This window comes from Paralichthys olivaceus, chromosome 3, assembly GCF_024713975.1.
Source record: "Paralichthys olivaceus isolate ysfri-2021 chromosome 3, ASM2471397v2, whole genome shotgun sequence".
Classification (NCBI taxonomy): Eukaryota; Metazoa; Chordata; class Actinopteri; order Pleuronectiformes; family Paralichthyidae; genus Paralichthys; species Paralichthys olivaceus.
In genome coordinates, this window is record NC_091095.1 from 19,089,620 (window position 1) to 19,109,629 (window position 20,010).

Consider the following 20,010-nt stretch of genomic DNA (forward strand, 5'->3'; position numbering starts at 1 on the left):
TCAATGAAGTAGTGGTCAGGGGCTCTGTGTGTGTGTGTGAGTGTGTGTGTGAGAGAGAGAGAGAGGGAGAGATGTTAGGCGGGAGGAAAGACAGTGGTTTGGTGCATTCTGCATCTGTCTCCTCAGTGCGTGTGCGTCTCAGGGCGTCCTTCTGACGGAGATCCAAATGGATTCACGTAATGTCATAAAAACCACGACAAGTCTTTGGTATTTTGCGTTTTCACAAGCAGTGTAATGCACTTTCCTTGCCACTTGATAGTGTATGTGTGCGTTTGCATGTGCGTGTGTGTTTGTTGCCTGCCCCAACGAAAAGATAAATCAGTCTGTAGTACTCGATGGAGAATTTATACCAACCCTACTTCCAGCCATCCGTTCCTTATCTCTCCTGAGTAAACTGGATCTTTCCACACACTTATCCCAATGACATATTCTATTTAAGTATTTTTTACAACTGTGCGACCTGACACCTTTGAAAACTGTAGTTCATGCGTCTTTACGCAAGGAACCGCATTGGTTTAAAATAATGTCCCTGGTGTGTGGGGTTTAGTCCACTTCAGAGGCTTGGCTCTCAATGGGAGAGAAGTGAAGTGCATCCCGCTACAGTGGAGGTTGTGAGGCTGCTGATGAAGTGTTAGTGTAGGAGTGTAGTCAATGGTGTGTGTAGGCTGTAGCAGGTTCTCAGTCACTGGGTTTGGGTTTGATGGAGAAAGTGTGTGTGTGTGAGAGAGAGATAGAGGGAGGGAGAGTTGAATGGGCGTCCCGGTCAGTTTGCTTTGGGGGGCTCAGGCTTCTCTGCAGCTAAAAGCCGCATTAATCATGAGGCTGTGGTGCTCTGCAGACCCTCACTCTCTCCTCTCTCCCTCTGTGGCTGTCATGCACACAACCTGCATCAGTTGCATTCATATGGCAGACGTGTGGATGTGAATATTCACGTGTGCATGTATAAAATGTGTGAAAAATCCCTGTTTCTCTTGGGTTTTTTATCACAGTGCATCACTCATAAGCATGACAGGTGTAAACCAACCACCAGCATGTGTGTCTCAGTATCCTTACTCAGCAGCTTTTACTCTGAGGAAGGCTACTGTCAATAACTGGAGTACTTCCAATTCCTCACACTTTATAGCTATTTTTTACTCCATGTCAGAGGGAAAATTGCTCTTCTTAACACCATGTTTTTAAAAAAATCTTTTCCTGTCAGTTGGCCACAGTAGATTCAGAATTTACACCTCAAAGACACATTTACATCATGGCAATGCAACAATATGAGGCCTGTCTAATTTAAGGCCGCTTTACAATACTTGTACTTACAGTATTAATAAATGTATTTTCAATAACTTGAAGTACATTTTACAACTGTTACTTATTTACATCAAGCTGTATAAGTAGAAGTTTGAGTGCAGGCTAATTTATTTGTAGTTGCTTAAATCTAGAAGAAGGATTTGAATAGTTTTTCCAGTGCTGCCAAACAGACTTCTTACTTCTGCCTGTATGGGCCCAGCAGGCGACTGTAGGTCGTCATAGAAACCCACCGAGTATTGTGTGGAAACTCTCAAAGAAAAAAGGCTCTTTCAATTCTCATCTCCGTCTGCTCTGTCTTCAGCCTCCTTTTTTCTTTTTGCCTCCTCTGTCCCTTTGCACAACCCAGCCCGCCTCTTGCACTTTGTTTATCCAGTGCAGTATAGTGGGGTCCTGTTTCTACTGTAGAGCTGCAGACAATGCTCCTGAATAAACGTTGGACTAAGTCTCGAAACAGAAAAGATCTCTGTCAGGCTGCTTAGTTTTGACATCAAGAAATCCCTGCAAGCTGGAGTTTCCCGTTCATTTTTCCTAACGCTATTCACAACCTTCGCCTTGTAACTCTGAATCTGTGTCTCAGTTGGAGACATGTTGTACTTCTGATAGCAAGAAAGCCTTTCACACAAAATAGTTTTATGCTCAACAGAAACTCACTTGACGCCATGTAAATGTCTGCATAATAATGACAAGCTGTAAAGAAGCCTCTTCTTGAGCTGTCAACTGTGCACAAGTTTGACTAGTGGCACGCCTTCTTTAAAAGTAAGGATGGCCATTAAGCACATTAAAGTGTAGTGGGCTTTGGTTAAACGTGTCCCTTGAAAGAAGATATGATCCCAACTGGGTTTTGGTTCAGGTTCTTGTGTATGTAGTAGTTTTCATTTTTTTCTCAGCCCCAAACCCCCTACAAGAAAGAAAATAACCTAGGGGCCCCCTCACTTCTGTCCCTTGGAATAATTTGCATGTAGCTTATTTATTTTTACATTTCTATATGTGAGAGAACAATATGAGTGAAGTGTCTGGTATTAAACATATTTTCACCATCTCAAAACAGAGCATCCAGATTCATTTTAGTGGATTAATCTGTCAACTTTTTACGGACCCCCAGGCAGTGTGCCATGGACTCCCTGGGGTCATCAGACAACAAGCTTTCATGGGCCCAGCAGGACAGAGACACACTGAATACTGTATTTTATTCATCCAGCATGAATGTAAAAAAATACTGACTTAATGCAACCCAAAAGTTTAAACAGCATAAAATGGTTAGATTCCTTCTCATAACTTATTTCCACATTTGTTTTACTGTAACCTTATCAGTCATGTAGCTGCCTACTTTACTGTGGCACCCTGGTGACACTTGTTGCTATGGATACAATTCAATGCCACAATAAATTGACAGGCTATTCAAGTTACCTGCCCGGCTCGATGCTGACTGTGTCTCAGTGGCATTTCTTTAAATTAGCTGAGGTGAAAACGATGAGCTGGCAGCTGCAGCCAAAGAAATCTGAATATCACTAAAATTCACCAAGTCCCCTGCCTTGTTACTTTATCCCCTGTTTGAATCCAGATTCGGTCGTCCTTGGGTTGATTTTGTTCTGGTTTGTGTTTCAATGAACAGTTCCTCATATTAGACAAGTCAATGGTACTTTTTTAGGTCAGTTACATTTTTCTTGTATCTGTGAAACCCCCCACTGAGGTTTTATTTCAGTGAGCTCCTGGGTGAATGCAGATTCGACTACAATTGGATATTTAGCTTAGAGACTGTTGACTGTTGTACAAAAGTAATTTATGTTGGACTTTCTCCTTCAGCAGTGTGTGCTTTTACATTGAGCTCTTCAAACCTGTCCCCCCCCTTGGCAGGGAAATTGTGTGCAAAATGAAAACATGCAGTCAGTGTTGTTCTCCTCCATCTGGAATTATACAACTTCCTCTTCTTCAGGCCTTGTTTGTGCTTCCTCTTCTCCTCTCCTCTCTTTCACTTTGTTGTACTGGGGGTGTCTCCACACAGCTCTGATTCATGATAGGACCAAGGTTGACTTCTCATCACCACGAGCCAAAGATGCTGCTGAAGCTCTCGTCTTTACTCTGACCTCCTCTTAGGCTTCTCTAATGTGCGTCATCGTCAGAGGTAGATTTCTTTCAGAAAAGAGGAAATCACAGGGAAATCTATAACAATCCTGCTGAGGTATTTTAAACATTTTCCAACATGTTAAATATCAGTATTGTTTCAGTGGGGGTGCCACCATTACAGAAAGAGAGGAGAGAGGAAGAATTGACTGGCTCTTGGCTGGCTGCCCTTCCCATTGATCCACATTCCTTGTGTGTGTGACATTCTCTCAGATATAATTGGCACTGAGAGTATCTTTACAGCCCATTGGGAGTGTGTGTGTGTGTGTGTGTGTGTGTGTGTGTGTGTGTGTGTGTGTGTGTGTGTGTGTGTGTGTGTGTGTGTGTGTACGTACGTACGTACCCGTACTATATGTACCATATTTCTTGGCCTTTATTTATCCACTGTGAGGGAAATGGGATGTGTCTTTGTGATACTGGGCAAATCAATATTCACACAGACACGCACATAAACCTTAAGACATCGGATGTGCACAGGACTGTCATTACCACCTCATGATTACCCCTTCAATAAAAACAGGCACCTTATGTGCCTGTACACACACACTTGCATACATGCACACACAGGGCAGTGCCTCTGCAGCCTATCATCTGTGATCTTCTTAAAACACTCACAATCTGTCTACACCCCTGGAATTAGTATGTGCAGACACAACAGCAGCACAGCCCGAGTATTTCCCCACAAAAACACTGCTGTGTGCTCTGCTTCCTCTAGACAACACTGTGACTCTGACTTCTGATTGACACTTCTTTTTCTTTTTGAAATGCAGTGAACCTGCTAAAGAGGAGCACTGTCACCTCGCTGTCTTACGCCAGGATGTAAAAACAATAAATAGGCAAATGTTTGTGGCCATTAATGCACTAACGCCTGGAACTCTTTACGCCAACATCATAAAGTTATGTTTAAATCATTGCAGAGCGGAGCTGGAGCCGATACAGGATCTTTTAGCTATAAGGTTAGGTAATGCATCACTATCCATCATCTAGTATGATCATGAGTGTGAACAAACACAAATACTAGAAAAGTAAGATGTGAGGACCTAAATAGAACAACTACATCAACCTCACAAATCACTTGAATGTAGCAGTTACTCACAGATGAACTGCTACATTCACCTTTGTACTTTGAGGGTGAGCTTTAGTCATTTCTTTATTTGTGTCTTTCACATCAGGCCTTTTTCTAGCTTTACTTTTCTGTACTTCATCACCAATCAATATCTATATCCATGTTTTCCTAGACTGTCTAGTAGCTTCGGGGATCCTCTTATTTCAAAAGAGATGTTGATTATGGAACTGAGACCCTTGAGTTCTTTTTTTTCTTTTCACATTCGCACCACCATTGTTGTTTCGCACCATCATTATCACATTTTCTTCTTTTTTTCTCCTTCCTCCTACACATGTATGGTCCTCCTGCTCTTTTCTTTCTCCAGTGAGCATCACTTTGGGGTGAAATCACAAAGGTGTTCACTTTGTTAATGAGTTTTCACAGCCAACAAAAGCACTTTAAAGCAGGCCTTTGCACACACACACACACACACACACACACACACGCTGGAGTCACAGCATATTAACACTTCAATTAATTTCACGCGTTACATTCTCATTTCCCCAGAAGTCAAGATCTCTGACCACCCACCTCCCTGGAACCACACACACACATACGAGCCACAGCAGACCCCGGCAGTATTACGTGCTCCTAGTGACATTTAAGGTGCCAGAGAGAAACCGACAAACAAAGCGCCATAAATTGCATTTTAATTTGTGTTCTCTGCCTTTTATCCAGCCACAAGAGGAGATGTCTGGTCCTGTACAATAGCCTTTATTCAAAGAAGACAATATCTGAATGCATGTACAGCACACAGGGAGAGGGAGGGTGGGCTCTCAGTTTGGCTGGGGGGTTTGTTAGTTACACTTCCCTGTGGAATGGCTCCACTGACTTCCACACTCTCTATGAGACTGCAACAAAGTAAGGGGAAGAAAAAGATGGAGACAGGAATGGAAAGATGTTTTCCTTAGAGGATATTTCCTCTTTATATTTCTCTCCCTCTTTCTCTCTCTCCTTTTCTCTTTTGCTTTCTCTCCATCTGTGCTTTTCTGTAGCTGTTCTCGAATGAATTTTTAACCATCCCATGATTATCCTCTTTGTTTCTCCGTTACTCTCTGTGTTTGTAAAGATTAGCTACTGTCTTCATGGCACCTGCCCCACAGTGATGTTTCACAGTACGGTAACTTCTAACATGGCTGGAGTAGTGCAGTAGTTTACTCAGTCATGTGGAAGTGACATCGCCTGTCTTACCCTTCTTGTTTTGAAAGACAAGGTGATGGTAACCTAATTCAGTTGTGTGTAGCTGCTGGTAGTGCTGCCTTGTGTGCCAAACATCTGTTAACACAGATGACACAGGGAGGGAGAGGGGCTGAGTCTGGCAGCTGCGTCCAGCACAGAGGAGTTGTCCATGGCCACATCATCACAAGCTGCCGGCCCTGCAGCACCTGATGCTCACCTCGTACAGCGCTCGCTGAGCGGGTGGGTGCCCACATGCACCTGCACTCACAACCTCTGACATACCCTGTCACACTTACATACGCTCACACACACATGTGCCGGGTAGTGCGTTTTTTACTCATTTATAAACGTGAACGGATCACAGCACTTCAGTGTAGTTCTTTTGTTACCGCTGAATGAAGTTTTATGTGGTTTCATGGGTCATGAAATCTGCTCATCCCATAAACCAAGTTAAGTTTCAATTAAGGTAGAAACATAAAAATGATCAGAATGGAATCCATTTTTTTCATTCTGCAGAAAAACCCCTGAGGCTTTGGTCTTAGTGTTTTTTTTGTTGTTTTTTTTTTTACCCGTAACTTATCTTGTACATAATCTTTTCAGGTTGATCGTTTTGATATCATATTATTGAAAACCTTCATCCATAATCCAGCAAAATAAACTCACTCTCTTTAGAAAACAAAATATTTATGTATTAAAAGAAAATGAACTGAGGCATAAAAGAAAAGGAGCTCGATGGAGGTTGAGGTGAGTTTCTCAGTATCTGTGGTGCTGCAGGGTTGTGATTGGTCTTTTCACTGCTCAGCCTTGGGCATTATATACTATTATGGCTATTATGCTATTATCATTGGTCATCACGCTACTTCCAACTGTGGACATTTACGACCCCGCTCTTTTTTATTCTCACTCTCATGCGCTTTTAGAGAGATGAGAAGAGCAGACTGGAGGCAGCCTGTCATGTTTCCAGTCAGTGTCTCCATTGGCCATTCGTTGTTGGATAATTCCATCGATCATTGATGGAGATATGGAGTCATAACCAGTGATAAACTAATGGACTTATCGTGATAGCTTAACATATCTTCTTTTGGAGAGTATTGATCATATATACAGTATACATTTGAAAACATGCATGCCCCTATCACATCACTCTATTGGTGCTGTTGAATTTGTTTTTCATTGGTTAAAAACAATAAGCTGTGGCACATAGGACTGGTAATTTCTAATTTACAACAAGACCAGACAGAGACACATATTTTTCTTGATGCATTTATTTAAATGTTAATGCGTTCGGACCCAAACACACATCAGTACGTTATGACCCACGTTTCATCCCTCTACCGTCAGTTTTTGTTTTTTTTTTCACTTTGAAATTTTACTGGCTGACATGTAAGAGGATTTGCCCCGCAGACACATAAATACACATCAGGAATAAAGATAAACCAAATCAGTCCTCCCTTCACTGCTGGGAATTTTCAGCTTATATCATCCCAGAGCTAGTTATCATGGCTTTGTGCTTTAGATTGAGCTGTAAAGTGGAGCTTTAGCGCTGGTAAGCATGTGTTTATTAGATCAGTATTACTGGAAACAAAATAAAGCTGTACCATTCATTAAATAAAAAAAAAAGTAGCTTAAAGCTGTATTATGCTATTTTTAACCACTAGTAGGCTCCAAGACTCCAGTGTATATGATGCTTTGATACTTTATTGTTTTATCAGGTTCTTATGGCTAATCCTGCAACTGTTGGCAAACAAATCCAGAATAATCAACATAGACATCCTATGAAAGTCTTCCACCTGTTCAAGTTGAATATGTACTGCTGTTTCTTTACCTTCACCATGAAAGTCATGTTTTTATTTATATTTGTCTGATTGTCAGCAGGATTACACAAAAACTAGTGAAGTAATTTGATCGAAACCTGATGGGCCCTTTCTATTTATATTTTTAAATATAAAGGGCCCATTCTAGGGTAAAGAAAACAATTCATACAGTTTAGTTGAAACACACCAGTGAAAACATCACTAGGATTATTTCATATTCAAATATCCCTTTCACCTAAATCTTACACACTGAAGCTTAAAGGGTGCAGGTCTCTATGAACTTCGAAAGAAACAATGCAGATATCAGGTATACTTAGAGAACGGATATCTATGAATGAGTATAATTTGGTGCAGCTTAATTGAATTCAGGGGGTCTACTAAGAGTCATTCTAGTTCTTAATGTGACTCAACAACAAATAATTGGGTTTCTTTGACTCACTAAAGGTTTGAATTTGCAGCTATTTCTGTGAGCACCCTTCCATTTCGCACTAATCACATAATGAAAAGCCAGCCTGTGTAAGTTGCTGTCCTGGGAGCTAGGGCCTGTGGTTTTATATGAAGTGGCAATGTTTTATCATGTCAAACCAGTGAGGAGAAAGTGGCTGAAAGCTCTGTGGAGCTGCAGGGATCCTCTCATCCAGCAGGGAGTCGCACTGCAGTGTCAACATAAACAATACCGTTTAAAGTACAACAGCAGGCACTGGACCTGGTTAATGTCAAATCTAGCAGATGGGTAAATATGGAAAGAATGCATGTGACGGATTCAACAATCGTGTGTGTGTGTGTGTGTGGTCAGCCCCAGTCAGGGGTTTTCTTTATGGATGAATGAAGGATTCAATCACCTGCCATTTTTGCTTCTTGATTGAGGTCCACTGAGCATTTACTGGACTGACTCACTGCTTACACACACACACACTTAAAAGATGAGAAGAGATATAACTGAAGGGTAAATTAATTTTGTCAGTATAATAGTGCTTGAGATGGTTCCCTTACCCATAGGTTATGACACCCCCCGGTCTCTCTCTCTCTCTCTCTCGCGCTCTCTCACACCCTCCCACCCATTCTATATCTGAACATTAAGATAGGCAGCCTTCAATTAGCTGGATATGCTCCTAGATAATGACTCCTCTATCCATAGCACTATGAGGGCTGATGAGTTTGATAAGTAATTTTTGGGAGCAATGGTGTTACAAGACCACCCATTCAGCTATGGGATCATGCTCACTCAGTGTGTGTGTGTGTATGTGCGTGCAATTGTGTGTGTGTGTGTGTGTGCACATAAAACTGGATTAATGAAATAGGCAAGATCTAAGAACAGCAAAATTAAATGACTGTGAACTTATATAATGGTTTCAATCACGCACACCCCCAATAGCCATCGCTGGAGCTGACAGAAGTATTTGATAATATGATGTGGATGACTGGACCACCATATTGGTGTGTGTGTGTTTGTTTGAGCGCATGTGTGTGTATGTGTATCCCAGGTATTGCTCATGAGGACATAGATCTGTTAATACAGCAGCATTATGGGACAAAGAGTAAGCTATTATATTTAAATGTTAAGATGTGTTTTTAGGGTACAGGTTAGGTTTTAGGTTAAGGGATATATAATGTTAAGTCAAAGGTTAGCAGTAGGCAGGTAGTAGTTATTTAGGGTTAGGTTAGGTCAGATGAGGGTTAGCGTTTGATACATTTTAATTATGGTTATGGTTAGAATAAGGTTGGGTTTAGGTTTATGTTAAGGTTAAGGTTAAGTTAGGTTAAAAACATGGCTATAAAAATAATGAACTGTGGTATTAGTTTTCAGAATGGAAGGTCTGCATCTGGTACTTGACTGTTTTCTCAAGCTGCTTTCTCTGAGGATGTCAGTTTCATACCTTTGAATGATCTCATTGTAAGAAACTCTTTGTCCCTTTACTTCATCTTGGAGAGCCTCGTTTTTTACTCTCAGCCTGCAGCTCCACCACAAACCTCTGCTGGCTGATTAGCTGAGCCTCCTGCAGCTCTGCAAAACATCTGTGGAGGTCTTCCTCTTAGTTCTGCTCAGTGATTAGAGTGGAGATCTCTGTGGTGCTGAGGGTCCCAGGGTCGCTGTCCTCCTCCCAACTCATGTATCTTTATCGCTGTTGCTTTCGCTTTCTTCTAGGGCTGGGCCCTCTTTTCTTTGGTATCATCCAGCTCTTGGCAAAGCTTGAGTCTCCTCTCGTTGTCGATCACGGGATCTCTCCTGCCCAACTGATCTTAAAGATCTCTGACTTGTGTCTGTGTCAAAGTGTCTGGCACTCCGTGCAGTTGTCCTGATCTCTGACCTTCTGTTATAGGCTAGGTGATCAATTTGAATCAGGAACAACCTCTCTGTTCGACTGGTTGTTGCTGTCTTTTCCTTCGTACAATGGTGTGCCACGAGGTGATCAGTAGTAAATGATGTAGTCTTATATTGTGTAGAATTTATGTGTGTGTGTTTGTGTGTGTGTAATTTAAAACAACACACCTGCTTAAGTGTGGAGAGTGTTCTTCATTTATCTTCCCTTCCCATATTTTCCAATGGGAGGTTATGGATGCATTTCCATAGGGAGCGTGTGCTTTGAGAGATCTTTTTATGCCATGAAGTGCTAGAGCCATTCCAACAGGTGTAAAAGAAAGAGAAAATAAATGAAAAGTTAAGTTGGACAAAAAAGGTATGTGTTCAAAATGGAGAACTCTGTGAATAACTACTAACAGTGTCAGAAAGTGAGAGAAGGGAAGAAGATGACAGAGGGAGGAATAAGGAAGGAACTGCAGGAAGTGAGGGACAGAGAGAGAAATGGTTGTGATTGCCTTGCTGGTGTGCCTCAGTGAGTTCTGCTGTGTTATTAGTCATACTACCTGCTGCTGTGAACTACCCAGCTCACCTCACCCTGCCACTTGCGTGTTCGTGTGCCCTCATGCGTGAGTGTGGGTGTCTAATGGGTCCTAGAAGCTGGCGATGAGTCCACTGTCTCACTTTCCTCTCTGGAGACTCACTGACTCGCCTGGAGAAAACACACTCTTACCTTGGCCTTTGCTGTAAATCGCCCCTCAAATGAGTTCTCGCTGTGTTCCGGTTGTGCTGCCTCGGACCAGAGCTCTCATGAGAGAACGACTTAATGATCTCCAGTCTGATAAACAGAGGCTCGAGGAATGAATGGAAATCTGTGCTGACGGGAATATTTAAAAGCCTGCATTGTCCGTTGGGTGGCCTTCCCTGAGAGGGGACCTCTTCAGCAGAGTGGAATGACCTCTGCAATTTATTACCGCTGACATCCGTCAGATCTCAGCCCTCAGGGACACATGCAGTAATAATATCACAGCAGCCGCAGACCATATGACCGTCTGTCCGCAGCTGTGGCTGCCTGTAAGGTTTATTAAATGACTGGCATGTTAGTGCTACGGCTAGCCTTATTGTTTCTCTACAACATGCCACCTCATACTGTGACTAAAGGTGTTTGATTCATAATATGATTGGGTACCTGGTTCTGGTTGGTTTGGTGTATAAGTGAGAAAATACAGCTCGATGGCCATACCTCAGTACCCCCATCTTCATCAGCAGCCTAATGGATTTTTCAATGCCTCTCTCCCACAACCACTTTCATCCAGTCTTCCCTATCAGTGTTAATCCAGGGTGTTAGAAGCCTCTTTCAGAAATGCATTTCACCATGTTAATGTGGTGGTCATTTTGGCTGCAGCTGCACATGTTATGGCAGGGCAGTACAGGGCCATGAACAATATACTTGTATGTCTCTGTATTTTTTACAGAGTGAGTTAAATGTTCAATTTTCAGTGCATACAAACAACTTGAAAATAGAACAAGACACAATGAAAGCAGACCCTGGCATGTACATTTACGTTTGTTTTACATAAGCAGTAACATCCCACTGTTAATAGTTTTTTTTTGTTAGTTTTTCCTTACTGTTGTTTAGGGTTAAGGGCAGATGATATCACACCTTGTTAAGCCCTATGAGACATATGTGATTTGTAAATATGGTCTATACAAATATAATTTGATAGGAAATTTGATTGATTGATGTATGAAGCTTTCTTTGGAACCCATCATTCAAAAAGACGTAGGACATTACTTTTTCTTGGACTCTCAGCAATATAGCTGCAAAGTTTTAGACACAAATGAGCTGTTGTTGAGAAAAATACAGACCGTCGGAAATTCCTTCAGTTGTAGTGAAGTACCTGTACCTGAACTGTACCTAACAAAACAACCTGTTAATGGCATTCTCTGACTCTGACATTTGAGCAGGTTGTTCCCTGACCAGAGGTTCGGTGGTTCAATCCCTAGCTCCCTTGGTTTACATGCCAAAGTGTCCTTGAGCAAGACATTGAACCCCAAATTGTCCCTGATGGCTGTTCTGCCAGTGTGTGAGTGGTGTTTGATAGATAAAAATGCTGCGTAGAAGCTGTGTGTGTGTGTGTGTGTGTGTGTGTGTGTTTGTTTTCCAAACATGTGAATGTGTCTTGTTATGCATAGTTCTTTGAGGCCATGAGACTAGAAAAGCTCTATATAAATAGATATTTACCATTTTGAACATCTCCAAATCATTGATATTTCTTGGCAGTGTGGACTGGCGCTGTTTCCCTCCATGTTGCAGGTGAACGAGTAGAGACTTGTGTGTGCAAAGTAATTATTTGCAACCACAATAATCTTAAAACAATGTCTTATTAAGTTTGCTGCTTTGGGCAGGAATTGCAAAACATTTCACATAAATCATGTGAGCAAATAATCAGTCACAACCTGTTGGGTGCACCAGTGATGTGTTGCAGCTTAAAAAGAACAGGGATCCTTTAGTTTTTCCCCTTATTATTATTTTATTTTATTTCATTTTACCCAATTTTTCCCTCAGTGTGTTTTTGTTTTTGCCCTTTTTTTGTCACCCAAGGACAAAAAATGTGTGTGTGTGTGTGTGTGTGTGTGTGTGTGTGTGTGTGTGTGTGTGTGTGTGTGTGCCCCCATCCTGTGGAGTGTGTTGTGACTGGGCTGGGGGAGGTCTCAGGGGTGGAGCTACAAATTAAGATAAAAGCAAAAACGGGAGGGATGGAGGATAGGAGGAACACTTCCAGGTGTTGCAGAGCATTTAATCACTCACCTGTGAGATGGATGAGAGGAGCCTGTAGACTGCACACACACACACACACACACACACACACACACAGACTGGTGGGACTAATTACCCAAACTCCACTATGATGAACGCTCCACCACAGCACATCTGGTAAAAGACACACACACACACCTCTGCCTCCCTAACTTATTACACCGCTCATCTGTGGCCTGCAGCCACAGCCTGCTTGGAGCTTGGAGAATAGTCGCCCCTACCGATGTGCCTCCTGACCTACAAGCTACTACCCTGCTCTATTTTCTTCCTGCTCCTCCTCTGTGTCTCCTTCAGATGGTGACAGAATGAGAAGAGGAGGAGCAGGAGGAAAAGAGAGCAGGGTAGTAGCTTGTAGGTCAGGAGGCACATCGGTAGAGGCGGCTATTCTCCAAGCTCCAAGCAGGCTGTGGCTGCAGGCAGCGCTACAGGTAACAAACACATCAGTCACATACACAGCGCACCTGTTACTGTACAGATGGCGAGCCCTGCGAGAGAGGCAGGCCGAGCAATGAAGAAAGATGAGCAATCAGACAGTGAGGGAAACGCAGAGGAGGAGAGACAAAGGGAAGGCATGATATTTTTCATGGCCAGCTTGGTAAGGAAGAGGAGAGTGGGAGGATGGCGGTGTGGAGTCAGAGGCGCTGCACCTGTTTGTGTACCACTGAGGGAAGCAGAGGGAGAGGAGCTGAGGGGAAGTGCAAGAGAGGGCAAGAGGAGGAAGAAGGGGAAGGATTTCCTCACCTGTGTCCTCTGCCTGGAGCACACCAAGGCCTGTGTAATCTAGTGGGTCTGTCTCCAGGCTTCCTGTATATTTTTATACTACACACATACACACCTCTTTATTTTCCTTTTTTTCTCTCTTGTTCGTCCTCACATAAGAAATAATCCTCTTCATTACCTGTGTACTTATCAAAGAAACCAAAGCGCTCTCTGCTCTCAAAATCTACCATTATCATTTTGTTCCCTATAATCATAGAGTAAAAGGTTTTATTCTGTGTATGTGTGTGTATGTGTGTGTGTGCAAGGGTGTGCATATAATTGCGTGTGCACATCTGGCTGTGCCCCTGGCTACGTATCTTAATCTCCTGTCTATTAGTACATTCAGAATTCTGCTTAAACTGGTGGAGGCATCTGATAGGCTAATTTCACAGCCCCGCTGGCCTTCATCTTGCTCCACAGAGTGAAGAAGATGATGTCGGAAAAAAGATGAGAGGGAAAAAAAGAAGCACTTCAGCCTTTTCAGTCTCAGTCCCTTTCAAAACAGGGGACTGAGATGAATTCCAAACGAGCAAATGGTTTTCTGGAAACTACAAATTTTAAATCAGAAAGATGAATTTGGCAAAATTAAACCTTAGCTTTGGGTTGTGCTGTTAGCATTTGATTTCTCTTCCTGTTTTGGCCAGTATAGATTAACACTAACGTCTTAGTAATTTGACCTTTTGTATGGTCAACAAACACCATGTTTTTGGCTTGTAAAGAGCTCTTTAAATATTCTGTAAATCTACACAGTCAAATAGTTTAATAGAGAACATTTGTTTCGCTTTGAGAAGCAAACTGCCATAATTCACTGCAATTTTATCTCCGTTTTTTCATGTTTCACCAAACCAAACGGGTCATTGAGTGATTTTAATTCGCTGAAAGATAGAAATAGTAGATATGTAACTTGAAATTTCATTTGATGTTTATAAATGTAAACCAAATTCTTCCTTTTTTTGTAAGCGAGACATTAAAAAAGCACAATTTATTTGGTATGTACAGAATTATCCAGACTTGTTTATGAGCCTTTCATAGATGTGCTTACGTTTGCTGATATGCCCAGATATCAAAGCTTTGACTTTACAGAGTAAACAATGAAGAAAAGATTTTTACATTAAATGTTTAGTTTCTTAATTAATCATTTATATAGTTGATTTTCATTTTTATATTGTTTTATATATTCATATTTTTATAATTTACATAGTATCTAAGGATTTTACTGTAAAATATCAAGACTTGATTAGAGATTACATTTCTTTGTCATAAGGGTTTGATAATAAAATCTGAGGAATCATTGCCATTTTTTTTACATAGCTATTGGCCAATGTATGAGTATCAGAAATGTTTGGGAAATGTTTAGAAGTATCCATAAAGGCATCACTGAAGATAAGGAACAATCTGCAGAAGTGCACACTCGGGTCTTGTTCCTGAGAAGTGAAGAGGTCATGTCAAACAAGGTGCATCCATTGGCCTTTAATATTAATCCACACCAATGTGTTGTGTGTTTGTGTGTGTGTGCATGAGCAGAGGCAGGAGGGGGGGGGGACTGAGAGAATCAGATTCCCTATTCCAGTCACACAGATCTTCTTTTCACTCCTGTGACAGCACATTTCCTTCCCTCTTCATGCTTGTTGCCTGCTCTCCTCCAGCTCTCTCTCTCCTGCCCACCCACCCTCTCCCTCTCAAATGGAAATGCAAATTCCAATTACCTTAATTGGAATGACAAGGGTCTTTACATAACATAGCACACAACAGTGTACAGTAAAGTTCTTGTTGTTCTTTTAATCCCAGCTGCCCCTCACACTTTTCCCTCTGCTACCTCAGGACAGTGTGAGCGTTTCACTCGCCAAGAAAATGCATGTACAGTGAAAACTGCATGTACAGCAAAATTTCACATTTTTACCAAAAATACTGAGAACACAATGCAGATGACAATTGTATCCTTTGAAAAAATAAATGTCATTGCAGAGGGCCTTAAAGACACCACTTTTTAAAATACTTTTTCTGCCATAATGGACTGAGTTGACTATTTGGGTCTTCAGAATTAAGTTGTAGTAATTTATGATGTGTTTATATCCTCAGTTTTTCCATACATTTACTATTTCAAATGCTGCAATCATATTCCATTAAAGTAGTTTTACGTATAAATAACTATAATACATTTTTTTACACTCCTAAGTTCTTAATACGCTCCCAAAATTTTTTTCTGGTAACATGTGCTCTTAAGACAAAACAGAAAGCATCAAGCCCTTTATCATCAGCTCTGGCTCCCTCTCTCCTCCTCTTTGTCTATCCCCCTTTCTGTTTCCCCGGCCCACCGTCCAGCTCCCCTGCTCCTGTGCTGGTGTTTGTATTGGTATCATTAGCAGCTGCACAATGATTGATGATAGTGAGAAGCTGGGCCTTGACGGAGTGGGACTTAAGCACAGTATTATTACCTGTACTACATACATGCACTGTACATACAGACATGCACACACACACACACACAAAGACTGATACTGTGTGTGTGCACCTGTGTATCCACACCAACGTGTTTGACGTCATTCAGATGCCTGTGTATAGCTGGAAAAACATCTCCTCTTTTCTCTCTCTCTCTCTCACACACAAACACACATACAAACCCACAAAGCCTTTTCTACATTTTAATAGGTTTGTATTGACTTGGAGTCCCACAGGGAGCTGAATGCCAATAGCCCCTCTACTCTCAGTGAGAGTTCGCACAGTCCAACAGTCCAATAGACCATAGGGTGCTAAAAGGGTCTATTTCAAGCACTGGCAGAAAGTTTCACCTTCAGGGAATTTCACAGACTCCATATGCAGCATGGGTTTTTACACATTTTTACACATTCATGTGTGTGTGTGACTGTGTGTGAGTGTGTTAGAGGGAGTGATTTGTGCCAAAAATGTTTGTGCAAAGTTCAAAGAGTTTGGAATTCACAAATGGAAATTATGCAAATACTTTCCCCGAGTCTGACAATCCTGCGGTGATTCACTCTGAGTCTGTTGATCAGAGGGTGCAATCTTTTTTTTGTGCTTGGTGTGTGTGTGCGCTCATGTGCATGTCTGCCTTTGTAAGAGAAAGATGGTTGGACAGCTGAATCAGTCCAGCAACAAACAAAGTACAGTATGAGATAAGTGTCGTGCGTGTGTGTGAGAGAGAGAGAGAGTGTGTGTGTGTATACTCATTTTTATTACCTCTTTTGGACCATTTCCAGCATAAACACTGACCTTGTCAAGACCAGTAGACCTCATGAGGACCAAAGCCTATTTCTAATGAAGCAAAATGTCATTTCTGAGCTCCTTTGTGTGTGTGTGTGTGTGTGTGTGTGTGTGTCCGTCTGTGTGTGGCCTGATCATGTTGCCAGATTGTCAGAGTCCATAAGAAACAACAGGGCCTTATTAAACAAGGACACTCAGTAAAGATTGATTTTGTTTGGCTGTCTGTGTTTTAACTGGAAGGGCAGGCGACTGTGACAGTGTGCTCTGGCCGATTAGACACACGGGCAGGAGGCAGGAGGCAGGAACTGTGACTGACTGATGGCCACTAGTGGCAGGAGGCTGCACAGGATTAGGGCTGGGGAGAAGTTGTACTTGTATCCCCTTGGGGATTTTTCCCCAAAGGTTGAAGAGGGTAGGCTGAACCTAGACGCTCCCTCTGCACTCTGACTGGGCTCAGAGGACAGAAGTGGGGAACATGTTCCTCCCCCTGCAGCACAGATAGACACGCTGACAGAGCAAGAACACCATTGATTAAACTCACCCCTTGGCTTCTCCAAATGTGTGCTGTGGAACAAGTTGCTGGCAGCGAGCTGCTCATCTCGCCAGCGGCTTGCAAGTGAGGAGGTTTGGGGCTGTCTTTGTTGAAGGTTTAGCCTAAAGCATCCTTCCCTTCTTTAAGTCACTGCCTACTCCTCTTTTCTGCTATCCTGTTCTTCCTCGGCTCTGTGTCTGTGTCATGCTGTTCCTTGCTGAAATGTGTAGAGACTAAGAAAAACTGTGGTATTTTACTGTGGTGTTTCCTAGAAGAAAGCAAACATTACCATGAGCTTCTCCAAATCAGCACTGTGGGCTTATACTCAGGTGCATGTTTCGATTCACACTTTCATTAGTGCACAGATTTTAGAGAAAAGATTTAAAATTTGTTGAGTCTAGAAACATTTTCTCACCTGATATCTATTCTGATGCCTCATCTCAGGTTATCTACCAAAGCTGATACGGTTAATCTTGTTTTTTTTTCATTTGCATGTAAGGTAATATGAGTCAGCTAGTTTGCTGGTGCCCATCTATGTATAAATTGATTTAACTGATGAAGGGAACTGAATTGTATATAATGTTTTTGACAATGAAACTGTATTTAATCTGGATGTATCATATAATGGCTTATATGATTTATTTTTAATTGACCTGGCTCACTCAAAAGTTCAGGGCTGCAGTGTTGGATATCTAGAATCAATGAGGAGAAATGTAATACAGTGATTATCAGTATTTCCTCACAGCTCCAGTTAATAGGTTTGAATCCACAGGCTGGCAGGGATCGTCCTGTGTGGGGTGTTGTCCTAGTTGCCTGTTTCCAGATCTATGAATCAGACACAGAGCCAGAGACAGCTATTTGAATCAGTTAAAAAGACAAATCAGAACTTTGTTGGCAGGATTGAGTTTGTTATGTTCCTCCTACATAGCTGCATCTATTAAAATAGAAACCGTCAAATAGGAACAAGCTTAATTAAGATCAACTGATTTTCATGAAAAACATTAGCAGCTCCCATGAACCACAGCTTCCATGTTGAATAAAAACCATGTCAATCACCAATGATTGGTGAATAGGAATTGATTCACTGCACTTCTCAACAGTAAATGGGCCAACAAGAAAAGGACACCAGGCTAAATACAACAGAACTACAGAAACCAACTCAGTTATAAGTTGCTGTCATGTGTTGGTTTCCCTTGGGTCGTCCACTTTTCTCAAACATACAGAAAATGTACAGGTTAGGGTAAAGGGGGTAATTTGCCATTCATGGTTTTTCTTATATAAACCCAGCCTTTTTCCCCAGTTTGAGCAGACTCCACTCTCCAGGGGCACTGCACAGTTTAAGGAAGTACAATCTCTGATTGGCTGTCTTCTGATGACAATTCAACCTTTGGGGGCAACAGCCAATGTTTTGGAGCTTCCAGTGTAGACAGCAGATATCTACAGCAACACTCTATCTTCTGTTCTATGTACACTATTTAAAGACCAACTAGTTTCTTTTATCACACGAATGGAAAGTTTCTCACACTAAATACAAACAGGGATACTTTTTGTAGATGTTTTAGGCCCAGACAACAATCTGTATTAACAGCTATCTCCATATAAATGCAGGTCAATTAAAAAGCTGCTGTCAAATGCATTTTAGTCGATATGTTCCTCCTCTTTTACTCTCCACATTGATTTTAGCTCAAGCGTGATTGGCCAGATTTGAAACAGAAACCAGAAGGCCTCCGACCCCAAAACCGTGTCCCTCGTCGACAGACTCTTTATACTCACATGTAGAATCTGTTTACAGAGATGAAAACAGGTATAGATAAAGAATACAAAAAATAAATTCTGCATAAGTGAGTATATTTGTAAGCCTTGATTATGTAATGTTCATTGTATCAGAATGAAATTTTACACAGTGAAGCAACAGTTTCTCTCTGTATCTTTTTTTCCCATTTCATCCATCTATCTGTATCTCTGGGTCTGCTTTTAAAGCACAGTTTGTTAATTGTATGGAGTGTGTGTGTGTGTGTGTGTGTTTATCTGTGTGCACATGTGTTTGGGCAACAGCATCGTGCAACAGCATCGTGCTACACCGTGATTAAGTGTTTTGAATAATTGATGATTGCATCCCTCATTAAGTCTCAGTCTTCTGCTCCGACAGGCTCCGGCTCTATTTCTATGCTCCAGAATCCTCGTCTCTTCTGTTCCACTCCACAGATGTAGCAGATCTATCACTCACTTTGGGCTCAGCTGATGGGGTTCAGAGGGCCTGTGGGGGATCTAAATCATGTTCAGTGGACACTTTTAACAGACCAGCAGCACAATGAACTGTAGCTCAGTGATGATGGGTTTTCCAGTGCAAAGAGCCACCCCTGGCTTCAGAGCTGCTGGAGACACACAGGTTGCAACAGGCCAAATTGTAAAACTACTTGTTGTGTAGCTGTTACAGCGAGCATACATAATTTTTTCCCTTCTTTTATCAAAACCTCCAGTCCTCTGCTTAAATGTGCCTGCTGTCACCCCCCTGTACCCAATTCATTCATTCAACAATTGGTGATGCATAGAATCAGAGATTCCCTGAAAATAAAAGAAAATGGTATCTGAAGAGCCGAAAGGTCTGGTGTGTGTCAGCACCATCCTCGGTTGATCATGAGTCCAAGTCTGTTACCATATTGCTGACATTCGCCTGCTTCTGTGCACCACCAGCAGACATAAATCACTAAGTCATTCCTGAAGAGGATGGGACCCCTCCCACCTGCACGTGAGTGTTGGGAATGATGAGTAACATGCAGCAGGCCTGGATGTGCGATGACACAAGTTTTACATCTTTAGAGATAAAAGGAGAAGAGGTGCAATAAATGAATAAAAGCATGA

General features: G+C 41.9%; 1 protein-coding gene across 14 annotated transcripts in view; it reads left to right on the plus strand.

Moving 5' to 3' along the window:
* dab1a (DAB adaptor protein 1a) overlaps positions 1-20,010 on the plus strand; it is a 230,413-nt gene that overhangs the window by 157,871 nt on the left and 52,532 nt on the right. The window lies entirely within an intron of this gene.